Here is an 8902-nt window from a genome sequence, read left to right as displayed (position 1 = left end):
ATATATATAGCTCAGTTGAGAGAAGAGATATTTGGAGGGAAAAAATCAGTGCTGTGTTTCATTTGTTGGCTGACCTTTACTGTGATGCATTTATATAACAATCTTCCTTGCAAAAGTATTTGCGTCCTTGTAACTTTCTCACATTTTGCCACATTACAATCTCATGCTTTGTTTGGATAGGTTTTGCATAAGCCAGCATATGATTCTGAATACAAATAAATATCTGAAAAGTGTGGAGTGGACATGTATTCATCCTTCTGATTCAATCTGCGAAGCAACAAAAAGACAAACAAAAAAAGAAACACTTTTTGCTGCAATGACAGTGACAAATCTTTGGGGGGGTGTCTCTACTTGTTTTCACATTTAAAGAACTCAATTTTTACTTGAACTATTCTTTTGCAAATTGACCCAAGCATAGTCAGATTTGACAGCTGGTGCATGCAGACATCAATTTCGCCCAATCTCTAGTCTTCTTCAGCTATTGACATATTTTCTTCCACAATGACTCTGTACTTTTTCTTACTTTTTAGACTCGATTGTCCCTGCTGGAGAGAAGCATCCCCACACCATGATGCTGCCACTGATCTGGTGGTGGCATCGTTTTCCACATAGTTAGCTTGAGTCATTTCAGTGCTGACAACAAACACAAAGCTAGCTAACTCACAGTCCACAGGTGAAGCCTTGTGTTTGTTGTACTGATTTAGTTGTTGAGGTAATTTCTGGTTGTAAATGCATAATTAATACCCTTAGTGGCATACTACTGAATTTAAGTAATTTATTTTTTACATTTACAACAGATATGTATTTTATTGGAACTGGATACTTGAACTGAACTAAATAATATTTTTATTCATGTGCATAGATACACATCACATAAAGGAGAACTTCATGAAGTTGTAATGTGTTTTCCATGAACACTTTACAACAGCAAGTGTGATTAGGTCCGGATGTAAGTTTGTATGCCCTCAGAACATGAATGACATGTTGGGATTTGACAAAGTGGGATCAGGTCAATGATAAAGAGTAGTGGCTCAAGATAAGAGCTCTGAGGCACTCCTTGGTTGCCAAGGGAAATGTTCGACTGGGAGGTCACATATTTATTGTATACAAACATTTCAAATGTTTTCACTTTTTCAAAACAGTATAAAAAAATACAAAAATGTGTTATTATATAATTTATAATTTGATGTTCTTTTTAAAATCATGGATTCACATGAATCATTGCTTATACCAAGATTTCAAAGGGTAAAAGGTAAACTTCTTTTTTTTGTCCCTCCTCCAGACGGTCTGTCGAAGCAGGTATCAGGGGAGAACCGGGTTACACCCTGGACAGATCACCAGTTCTGCTTATCATGGTCACAGTGCTGCTTATATACAACAATCTTTAAGGTGACTTGTAAATACATGCTAACAACATCAGTAAACTTCGCTAACCTCATAAACCCTGCGACAGCATCTTTATTTCGTTTTTGTAGTGCAGCTATTAAAGTTGGAGTGGCCGTTTTTTTTTTTTTTTTTTTTACATAAGGTACCATAAGGTTGTGGTCTGAATTTTATCCTCCAGCCAATGGGACACAGAAATGACTTCTATTTGACACAAGATGGTTCAGAGCTGTTATTTGAACAAGGATGACTTGTTGTTTTTGAGTAGGAGTGTGTCTCTGAGGTGAGGGAGCCACTGCCTGTTTTTCCTCTCTGGCCGTGGCTTCCTGGACGTATCATGGGCACAAAAACATGTTGACTTGGCACGAGGCCAGGCTCTGTTACTTTGGGTCAGTTTTGACAAAAATTCATACTCGTCTTTTAATGCATCCTCATAAACTGCTGGAAAAGAGGATCAGAAATGTGGAAAACAGGAATCTAGATTTGCAAAGGAAAGTGTTGATATACTAAGTCTCAAATTGATGCCGGGAGTATTTTTATGTCCTATGCAGCTCTAATGCAGAGTGACAGAAGGAAAGGTGTAGTCCAAGTAACGTTTCAAAAGAAAGACAGTTGTATAGTAAAGGTTCTGTGTTTGTATTATTCACCAAATCCATGTATTAACCTCTGAACAGGAGAATTTCTTAAATATCCCATGAATAATTTTAGGGCTTAAACGATTAATCATATTAATTGCGATGAATCGACAATTGAAATAATCATTAACTAATTTAGTTAACTGGACTATACAAACTCAAAAAATTTCAATTTTCTGAAAGAACAACATACTCAGAGCAGTAATTAAGCCAAAATTGTAAAAAAAAATGTTTACATTTCCCCGTGACGATAAAAAAACCCCTTCCTTGTCTGTAAATGTGTTCTACCCAGATTTCCTCAAGTGACAAAGTTTTAGCTTCACCAGGTTCAAATTCAGTAAAAAAAAATCTCCTATTAAGCTCCTGTTGCTGTTTATTTACTAATTGAAAAAAAATTAAACGGATCCTTCGCCCTACGCTGTATTGATGTTGAGTCGAGGAGAAAGGGCTGAGCTTTGACGTTAGAAGTATTTTTTTTTGCTGCAGATGCATTCTTTTTGCTAGAAATGATCAAGCATACATAAAGGAATGCTATGCCAATGTATTTTACGCAACAAAATATAATTTTTTTAATTTAAAAAAAAGAAATTGAATTGGTTGTTTATTTGCACTTTTTATGTATTTCTAGCATTGTATAAAATAAACTTAAGCGTTCAACTGAAAAGTCTGCAGAAGATGGCTGGTTTTTATCCATTAATCGTCAGAATAATTGATTACTAAAAGCTTAAGTGGTCAATCAAAAAATCTGCAGAATGCCTAATTTTTTATCTGAATAATCGATTAATTATCAAAATAATTACCAGAATAATCGATTACTGAAATAATCATAAGTTTCTGTCCTGATTCATTTTATTCACAGATGCTTTAGGGCGGTATTTATGATGTTTCAAGGGCAAGAGTTTTTATCCAAAACCTATAAGTAATTTACGTAAATATGGTTAAATTACTACTTTTTTTTTTGGAAGGGATGGGGGGAATTTGGACAGCTGACAGAGTAATTGTGCTTAAACTTATAACACTATTAACAAGCTGCTTAAAAACAAATAAATGAAATTCAAAATAAAATACTGCACTTTAAACAGTGGAAGGTTGTTAATCACTGCTGGTATCTCCTTTTTTATTTAGCTAACTGTAACACCTAATGTGTATGTTGGAACAAACAGGAGATTCTTCAGACTTCCTTTTTTCATAGCTTTCTGTTTAGATTGTTTAGACTGACAAAAGCGCCCTAAAGTAAAAACTCTCTTCTTTTCAGCACCATGAGCTGCCATCCGCCTTTGACTGGCCGGTGCTTTAAGATGTTAAAAGATTAGCCATTCAAATCACTAGAGGCTCTTCATTTGTGCTTTTAAAAGACGAAAGCAGAGCAGGTCAGCTAGGAAAGGATGATTTTCTTTTTCAAACTTGCATTTTAAAAATTGAAAAACTTTATTTTCCCAACTTCTCTTCTAGCACAAACTATGCAAGTCGAGCTTTCTTAATATTCAGTAGAAATGCAGCTGATACTCTTCTTGATTAGTGATATGATTGTAAAGAGTTACTAAATCAGTTTTGAGAAAGGTAGTAAGGGAAGTAACTTGGCTGCTTTTTTTGTATTTGTGTTCTGTAAGTTGTTCTAGTGTTGGCTCTTTATCTGTGGCTTTTGGTGAAGCCAAAGCAAACATTGGGAGGCGTCCATTTCTGGTGTGGAAACGTAAGCATTTTTGTTCACCTTTCCTGGAATTGGGAAATCTGTTAGAAAGTATAAAAACTATGTAAAAATAACTGTTAGGCAGATCTGTCACAGTATTGCAGTAGGTGACTTTTTTAATTTAAGCTTACTTTTGCAAGTTTAAGACTGCAACACAAGATTACTTGATTACTTGAATGGATGAAATGTTCCTATTTCCATGGGAGGTTTCTGCACCTCTGACAACAGTTTAGCTCTTTCTGTGAAGAAGGAAATGCCACTAGTATTTCCACTGGCTTAGCAGTATGATAGTTTAGATTTGATCCTAAAATCTAAACATGGATTTGATGATACTAGGAAGTGATAGCACCAAGAAACCAAAGCCTAGGTAGACTTTAATTGGTCAGACTTCTGCTATTTTATATTTTTTAATAAATAATAAATGTATTTTGTCCACACCTCTGATAAGGACAGAGGTGTGGACTTGAATCATGAGGCTGAGAATCAAGTAAGATTTTAGTGACAAATTTAAAGACCTTACTCAATTTGAGAAAAAAACAAAAAAACTTGGACTTGACTTGGACTTTCACACCAATGACTCATATCTTTACTTCAACTTGAACACTTTTGATTTCAGTTCAATTCAGAAGTTTAAATTTTACAGCACACAAAAAGACACATGAAGCTTTTTAAAAATATCAGATTAATCATTATGACTCAATTATTAAAATAATCATTAACTCATTTAGTAATTGATTAATTGCTAACTGGAGTACACGGGCTCAAAAAAATACATTTGCTGACAGAGCAATATGATTAAAGCCGTAATTAAACAAAAAACCATACAAAAAATGTGTACATTTTTCATTTAAGATTCAAAAAATTGCTTTGATTCTACCAAAGATTCATACAATTTTTATTTGCATCTTGTAATGTATTTCCAAGTGTTGCATAAAGAAGATAATCAGCTTCACCTGGTTCAAATTCTCCGTATAAATAAATCTCCTATCAAGGACCTTTTGCTATTCAGTTATTTTTTGGTTAATTGAAAAAGTAATCAGTCATACACTGTTTTGATGTTAAGTCAAGCAGAAATATCTGAGCCATTCACATTTTGATGTTAGAAGCATTTTTTTACCTGCAGATGCATCTTTTGCAACAAATGATAAAGCTTTCACAAAAAGAATGTTTTTATTTAGAGGTGGGCAGATCACTGCAACATATCAGTAATATTGATAACAAGTTAGTATCAGAGTCAGATCGATACTACTAACATGGTAAGATCGATACCTTAGTTTCAGATTCTCTCGAATTTTTATTTTATTTTTAGAATTGTAGTTTTTTGTCCCTACCTCAAAAAGATTTTGTTGTTCTGAAATTATATATTTTTTTAATTGTTTATGCATTTTTTTGTATGTATTACGTAAATATTTTGTTAAAGTATTTTGCAGACACCTATAAACTTTGTCCAACTTCTGTTCTAGTTTTTAAAAAAAATTCTAAAGAAAAAAACTGAAAAACTTAGAGGTCAAAAGTGTGAGGATATTTCAAACCTGAATAAAACGCATCGAAATCGGTATCAGCAATACTGGTGCAGTATTTACTTGGTATCGGATTGATACCAAAATATCCAGTATCGCACACCTGTACTGTTATTACATTTTAGTCAATGGAATGTTTATTTTCTTATAAAAAAAAGAGGATTTGAATTATTTATTTGCATCTTGTAATGTATTTCCAATGTTGCATAAATAAGATTTAAATGAAAAATCTGCAGAGTGCCAATTGTTTTATCCGATTAACCAGTTGTTAGAATAATCGATATAGAATAATTGAAAAGTAAAATAATCGTTGGTTGCAGCCCCGTTGTGCATGACTTAATAGTGATCCTGTTGAAACATTAACCCATCTGAGTGGGGCCTCTTGCCTGCCCCTCTGATTAATGCTCTCCTCGCCTGGCCTATTAATCTTCAGTTGACAATCATGTGCAGTTGTGTCATACTCTTTCCATTCTCGGGTGATAGATTGAACAAAGATCTGTAAGAGCATAGTGTTTTATTACATAATCTTGGTTAAGTTAAATTACACACAGGTGGATCCTTCGTACTAATTAGGTGACATCTGATAGTAATCGGTTTAGATTTTATCTGGGAATGTGTTTTGTAAATGTGTCATTTTACTCCCACTTCACGGGTTCGCACTCAGACATAAAATCTCATTTTAAAAATAGGATGACGTTTGTGGTTGCAGCGTAAAATGAAACGCGGAACCCTTTAAGTGGTACGAGTGCCTTTGAAAGGCACTGTAACCGCTTCGTTTGCTGTTGCACATCTGACTGTATGTGGTCCTTGTAAACCAGCAGCAGCAGAGCAGTTTGAGGGCTTGATTGAGCGATTGAGCTGCCAGTGCAACGGCAAGATCTGAGAGCCGAGAGGGAAAGAACGAGAAGAGAATCCGACAGCGAGGAGCGGCGTGAAGAGGAAGAGTCGAGGGTAAAGAAAATGTCAAGACGCCGAGGTCAAAGGAGGCAAAGGGAGAGAGAAAGAAAGGAGTGTCACAACGGGTCCTCCACAGGTACAGTCTGTGCCTTGTGCGCTTGCTTTGAACATCTGATGCAGCCACACACGTCTCCCTTTGTGTGGTTTCACCGCTCAGCTGTGATGGAAGTTCCAAGGTACTCGATAGGAGGGAATTCGCGAGTGGCGATCATGTGATCTGAGGAGTAGCACCCTTTCCCTCTCTGTCTTTTTACACAAGATTCATGATGCCTGACCCAAATCTGCAAAGTACAAAAAGGAAAATGGCAGTGAAAAAAAAAACAGGGAGGGTGTTGGAGGATATCAGGGCTCTGATGTTGGGGAATTAGCATGCCACTTGGTAACCGTCAGATGAAGGAACTCGTTAGGTAAAGGCAGAGGAGCAGCATGGAGCAGGGATCAAGAAAAAGAGGGAACATATGGAGCTGAAGATGCAGGTGTAATATTTAATAAGCTGGTTTATAAAAACCTAATTTATACCTTAATCATTCCTTTAGATGTCCATATTGTGTTTTCTCCTGTGGCAAGCCATCTACACAGTACAGCTGCAGTAACTTTCAAACTTTTTATTATAAAATAATTACCACCTGTTTGAAAAAGGGGGATTAAAGAGAAACTTTTTTCAGTGAGCTGTTGATGAGACTTTTTTCTATGTGTATCTTTCTCCTCTCTAAATGAAGACCATAAGTAGGGATGTAGAATATATCAGCATCATCATCGGGTCTAGATGTGTGAACTTGCACATCTTTGAGTTAGCTATGGCTGTACAGCACTTTAGACACAGAGGAATTCTGAACAGGACCAGGATCTTATCAAAAATTCAAAACTATGAAGTGAAGTGGGCACAGTATACAGGTTGCCTGAATAGACCACTTCCGTCACAATGTCAGACTTTAACTAATCACAAATACTTTGGAATTGGGATTACTAAGGAGTCTTCAGGCACTTGGCGACTGCGTTTGATTGCTATTCATAAGGCTTTGATATGATAATGAATCAATCAATGGATGATGCAAAAGTCCTGATTCTACTCTACTTTCGATGATCTCAGGTCTTTTGTGTTGGTACTTGGACTGAATTTTCTGAGTTAGGAATCAATAGCATTGTTAGCTTGATGCACTTTGGGTTTAAAGATAGATCTGGTTTTTACTTCCATTTTTTAGTCAAAATGTGTAAAAAAGTTCCTCTTGTTTTGAGGGATTTTCTTTCAGTTTCACACATCCTGCATATGGCATGGATTTGATCCAAGGGATTTTACCTTTGCCAGTGTTATTACATAATCTCCATAAACCGTTGCATCTACTTGCTTCTGAGTTCCTTAAATGTGTGTGGAGTTCAGTGCCATTCACTAAGGATCTGCATAACATTGTTTGGAATTAAGTTGTCATCAGCATAGAATGTGACCATCTCTTTGTTGCTGCTGTTTGATGACTTAACATATAAGCTCTGTGGAAACCTCCTTCCTAGAAAGTCCTGTTTGAAGCTTAGCACTGGCCAGGTATGGCTGATTGATGGCTAGGTGTCATTTTGGTGTCAAAATGTGAACAGCATGTCTTGAGGAAGACTCTTGTATTGGTTGATTCATGGATTGGACTCGTTATTAGGGAAGTGCATGCACTGAAATAGTGGTGGGCATTTACCGTATTGGTTGTTTACCACTTAGTGTAAAAACCTGTCATAATAAGAGTTTTTATTTATCGTTGTCTATAAATTTCAGAGACGTGATTCAAACAGCTGTGCAAGTATCCATGAGATGAGGAAATTAACACAAAATTCATCCACAAAATTATTACTGATGCTTGAATCTCCACTAAATTTAAGGCAAATACAAAAATAATTTAGACAAGAATTCGATTTGCACCAGATATTGAATCGTAGCCATGATTGCAATGTCAATGTGTGCAATATCACAGTGACTAAAGTCTGGTTTGGACAAAAGGCATGCCCATATGAATGTGATTATTGAAACGGCAAAAAGAAGAAATGTAGTTGGTCACAACACAAAAACAAACTGCTTTACTGCAGTTTCTATTACCATGCTGGAAGTTGCAACACAAGGAATAAGATGAATATTTTTCTATAAATGTAACTCTTAGAAAAAAACAATATATGAGTGTGAACTGGAAATGTAAATCTTGCTCAGAAAGTTAAGGTAGTGAACAGAAATGAATACATTCTTAACTTGTTTGGGCTGAACTTAGAACTAAGCTGATGCATTACATATTCTATCTATTGCATCAAGTCGTGATTTATGACTTCACATTTAAGCAAAAATCCCCCCGAAATGTATTTATGAATTTTTTTAATTACATAAAGGAGAATAAAAAGCTGCAAAATGCTGAAATCATAGACTACTACAAACAAGCTCTACACCATAAAGTTTGCAAATACAGAATGCATATGGAACATCTGTCAGAAAGTTCATATTCTAAAGACTCCAGCAATAATGGCCTCCATAATATCACCCATCTTTTCTTGCATGTTTCTGGTTTTTTGACTGATGTAAACCAGAGCCATTGATGAGGTCACTGGGGATATAGTGAAGATTTATAGTTGTATGTTAAGCTAACATCATGAAACTTCTTGTTTTGTCTGAGTCAGAAAATCTGAAGATGATCAGTTTACTGTCAAAAATCTAGATAGAGCAAATGTTTGCTGCTTGATTGTCAATCACACAC

At 35.6% G+C, this 8902-nt stretch overlaps 1 protein-coding gene across 3 annotated transcripts in view; it reads left to right on the top strand.

The window, feature by feature from the left end:
• The window catches only part of zmiz2 (zinc finger, MIZ-type containing 2), a 37731-nt gene that overhangs the window by 1237 nt on the left and 27592 nt on the right, over positions 1 to 8902 (top strand). The window contains exon 1 of one of the 3 annotated variants that reach the window (XM_008423232.2): positions 6027 to 6261. The exons of the other annotated variants lie outside the window; for them this stretch is intronic. The gene's annotated coding sequence lies outside the window, so the exon portion shown is untranslated. Of the gene's footprint in view, positions 1 to 6026; positions 6262 to 8902 lie in introns of those variants that run through there. 3 annotated transcript variants of the gene reach the window in all.

This window comes from Poecilia reticulata, linkage group LG12 (assembly GCF_000633615.1).
Source record: "Poecilia reticulata strain Guanapo linkage group LG12, Guppy_female_1.0+MT, whole genome shotgun sequence".
Lineage (NCBI taxonomy): Eukaryota > Metazoa > Chordata > Actinopteri > Cyprinodontiformes > Poeciliidae > Poecilia > Poecilia reticulata.
Note: the sequence above shows the minus strand (reverse complement) of the source record. Positions and strands in the feature narration are given on the sequence as shown.